Genomic DNA, 4,306 nt, shown 5'->3' with positions numbered 1-4,306 from the left:
TACAGCCCATGGGTTTGCCACTTCTCTTTTTCCAAGCCTTTTTAGGCCTATTTACTTCTTCAAAGTCCATTTGTTTGTTTTATGGACTCATGATCCATCATTCCTGCCACTTAGGCTTAATGGCTTTTCTATCCCACTTTATTCTGCCCACGTTGTTGGGCTTCTTCTTCTTGCTGGACTTCCAAAAAATGAGCATCTACAACTAGCACATCACCTAACTTATTTAACGTTCATTATCAGGCCCACTATCTAACAAATTCATTGTTTAGTGCTCTTTGGGCCATTGTCCATTCCATTTGGGCTATGGAGTGAAATGTGCCCTTACATTATTAATATATAAAAAAAAAACAAAAAAACAAAAACAAAACAAAACAAAATTTTGACAGTGAATATGATCCTCTCAATTTCAAGAAAATGAAGAGGATCTTGATTTTGGAGGTGCAATCATGTGAAAAAATTTCTTACAAACAGATATATTGGAATAAATGTGAAAAATCAATCAGGAAACAAGACAATAGTAAGGAAATTGGTCAACTTTGGTCAACGACCATGAAATTTAAACATTTTGAATTTTTACTTTGGACGCCATAACTTGAAAAATTAATTTAGTAACTTGCTTTTTCTTGTATTTATTTTACGAATTGCATTGAAGATAGTTCATGCTCATGGCATAAGGGCAAACCTTAGGCTGGTCTAATCCACCATATTGACAAACTTAGCCAAAGTGTATGACTATAATACTAGAATAAAACGTTACCACAGAAAGCAGAACCTTAAAGCCTAATGCATTTTATTGTGTTTATATTCTTCCACTCCAATAAAGAAAACAAATTCCCATATCCACTGCCTTCAATGTCCCAAAAAAATCTTGTTAAATTGAATTGAAAAGGAAGAGATCTTGAAATTTCTAGGCTATATACCCTTGAGAGAAGAGAGTGCAACATGGACATTTTAAATAATAATAAATAAATAAAAACAAAAATTGCATTTTTTATTTATTGGACTTCAATGATCGTTGTGGTGTGGTAGTGTTGGGGGATTGGATTCTCATAAGAGACCAAGTAGTATAGGTTGGGACACAGCCTCTACCCTACCATACGTCTAAAGCGTTTTCAATGCGCCCGGAACAGATTCCTTTGAATGGAAAGAAGTAATGTCATTTGGGACATGTGCTAACATATATAGAAACATAAGTTTAAAGATATGAAAATTTTCATAGCTTTTGATTTTTACAATATAACTTAATTATTTTGATTATTAATGTATAGTAAAATTAATGTCTTGGAAGTGATATTTTAACAGTTGTAAAATAAATAAATAAATAGTATGAAAAATTTTGTCTTTTTCTTTCTTAGATTAAAATTTGTTTATCCTTTTATAAATTTATTGTTTCTATATATGTAAGTACTTGTTGGATTTTCCTGCTATCCTTTGTAGTGTCTTTTAATTTTGTAAATGAATAGAATTAGCTAATTTGCCAATCATAATTTACCAACATAGGAGGAAAAAAAATATTATTACAATCATAATTTACCAACTTAGCAAGTACTTCCCCCTCAAAAAAAAAAAAAAAACCTTAGCCAAGTACTAAAAAAAATTTGTGCTCTTAACCTTGCTCATATAGAAATGGGGATTTTATTCTATTTCCATGTGCATTTTCAAGTTAAAAAATAGATTGTGTTTGTCTTGGATGCTACGGCCATATCATAAAAGCAGATTCAAAACTTGGATAATATAGAAATCTGAAAGAATCTCACTTTTGTTAATTAATTAATTTTATGAAAGAAAATAATTGAAGCTTTCTTATAAAAAAAACACAAAAATCCACTTTCGCTTTCCCTATTTAAGAGCTCTTGCACTGCCTTGCAGTACCAAGCAATTATCACAAGAGAAACACAGAGCTAGAGTGATATCCACTTGCTTCAGTTGCCATGGCCTCAATGCAGTGCTTCAAGCCCAAATACGAAACTTGTCAGCAAAAATGCCACGAAAGCTCGAATGGGCACAAGGTGGCTGATATGAGTAGCTGCGGAATGAAAGGAAATCACCATGGAGGCTATGGCTATGGAATGGCCAATAGTGAGAGTTACAAGCATGGCCAAACCCATGCCTACAACCCAGACCACAACATGGCTAAAACACAGGCTCAGTATTATGGTCAAATCCAGAGCCACCACCCAGACCACACCATGTCCAAAACTCATGAGGCTTATAAGCACCATAGCCAAACCAATGGTCTTGGTCACCTCTCTGACCACCAAGCCATGGTCCATGCTAATTATGGCCATGGCCAAGCCAATGGTCACCATGCATCTCAAGGCATCAGCATGGCTTGCCAGATGAAGACTGAGAAGAAAATGAAAGAAAATCATGCATCTCATGGCACCAGTATGGCTTGCCAAATGAAGAGTGAGAAGAAAATGAAAGAAATTAAGGGGTCTGAGTATAAGAAGGAGAAGATTTCATACAAGAAGAAGTCCAAGTCAAGCAAGAAGAGTTGCGGTGACAGCAGCAGCGGAAGTGACAGCGACTAAACATGAATGGGTAATAATTATTACACACTTCACACTTAAATTCTATCAAAAATATTTTTATTTTTTCTTATTGCTAAATTTGTTTTGCATTACAAACATAAATTTTAGTTCTATATTTGTTAGAATAATAATTAGGTGATTAAATTTATTATTTTCTAATAAATTAAATTTTAGAATTATTAGTGATAATTTATCATCGTATTAGACTTTTCTTTTCGAAAAATAAGCACAAAAATGAAAAGTTACAAGCCACTAAAGAAGCATTTACCTGAAAGTACAAGTCTTGACTTTTATCTTCAGTTTTTTGTAACCTAACATTTCTGTTAAATTGCTTGCAGGGCTGGAGGAGCACTTATCTGAGATCAGACCAAATGGAGTGCATGCATGCCTAGCCATATATATAATAAATAAAGAAGAGTGTAATAAGAATCGAAGCCCACTGAATGGGACTTCATGAATATTATGTACTCTTATGAAATAATTATCAATTATGGTGTTTAATAATAACTATGTTTGCCAACAAAATAATGGTGCAATACATTTTCACTAAACTAAACTAAACATCGGCCTGCAGATATATTTTTATCTATACCATTGGTTTAGTTTAAGACTAACACGAAATCCATTCCAAATGCACAGTCTTAAAGAGAAGTAATTTTAGAATTTGCAGGAACAAAAAAAAAAAAAAAAAGATTGCAGAGAGGATTAATTTGTGGACTGTCACCTTAATTAACTGAAAGGCCAGCCAAAAGTAATAATTGGTAAATGATGTGTGACAATCTGATTAACTCAATTCATATATATATAAATATATATATATATATATATATATATATATATATAAATAAGTGTGTGTGTGTGGATTTTACTAATGTATGCTTAATATATAGTATTTTTTTTTTTTTAATTATTATCGGGATAAAAAGTTTTCAATTTTTGATAAAAATTTTCTAAAAATAGATGGCTTAATGTATGTCCTTAGAGCACACATTAACCGAATTATATATATATAGACACACACAACACATGCAAATTTAATTTGGTCAAGTCGAATCGACTGCTATGCTCAATAACATACCATTTGCCATATCCTTTTGCAAGCATGCTAGAATGGGAAGCACAATGCAAGCTACTGGATCTTTAGCACTACGAAACCGTGACCTTAACTTAAGGATATATGCCGGGAAATATTTAAAGGTATATTACGTCCCTTGCATTACGTCCCTTGCTCCAATTGACCTAGACACAAAGCCACAACAACTTTGGAACTAAAAGAACTTCAGATTCATTTTTGGTTAGAGCCCTTGGTCTGTAGGAGCTTCTTTGCAATCCGGAGTGGTCACTGTATGGGTTTGCGACTAGTTATCAAAAACTCCAAAGCGCGTAACTTTGTAGGAAGTGATGACTATCTATGAGCTGTCAGCATTTTTTTTTTTTTTTTTTAGTTTTAGGAAAAATGAAATATAATTTTTTTATAAGAATATAATGTAAAAATTTTAGGTTAAATAGTGCATGTGTTATTTAAAACTATTTTATATTTTCACAAGTTTTATGTAATGAAACGCAAAATGTATTTTGCATTCAACAATAGTACATGGTGATTATGTGGCAGGCTAAAAGTAAGTCAAATTTATGTCAAGTATAAACTTGCTATTTTACTCACACAATTAATGTTTTAAGAGGTGAGATATTCAATCAAACCTTAAATGCCCTTAATAAGATGAAAAGATTAAAGTGGGTGCGTTTGAATTAATTCCAAGTGTAGGCTAATG

The 4,306-nt window shown here is 32.5% G+C and overlaps 1 long non-coding RNA gene across 1 annotated transcript; it reads left to right on the top strand.

Moving 5' to 3' along the window:
- Positions 1–1,873: 1,873 nt before the first annotated feature.
- LOC142621980 (uncharacterized) lies at positions 1,874–3,038 on the top strand. Its single transcript, XR_012841852.1, has 2 exons — positions 1,874–2,544; positions 2,873–3,038. It is a non-coding gene; the product is annotated as an uncharacterized LOC142621980 (long non-coding RNA).
- Positions 3,039–4,306: the final 1,268 nt, after the last annotated feature.

The sequence above is a fragment of the Castanea sativa genome, chromosome 1, assembly GCF_040712315.1.
Source record: "Castanea sativa cultivar Marrone di Chiusa Pesio chromosome 1, ASM4071231v1".
In the NCBI taxonomy this organism is placed as follows: Eukaryota; Viridiplantae; Streptophyta; class Magnoliopsida; order Fagales; family Fagaceae; genus Castanea; species Castanea sativa.
The sequence above is the reverse complement of the archived record's forward strand: the minus strand, read 5'-3'. Positions and strand labels throughout refer to the sequence as shown.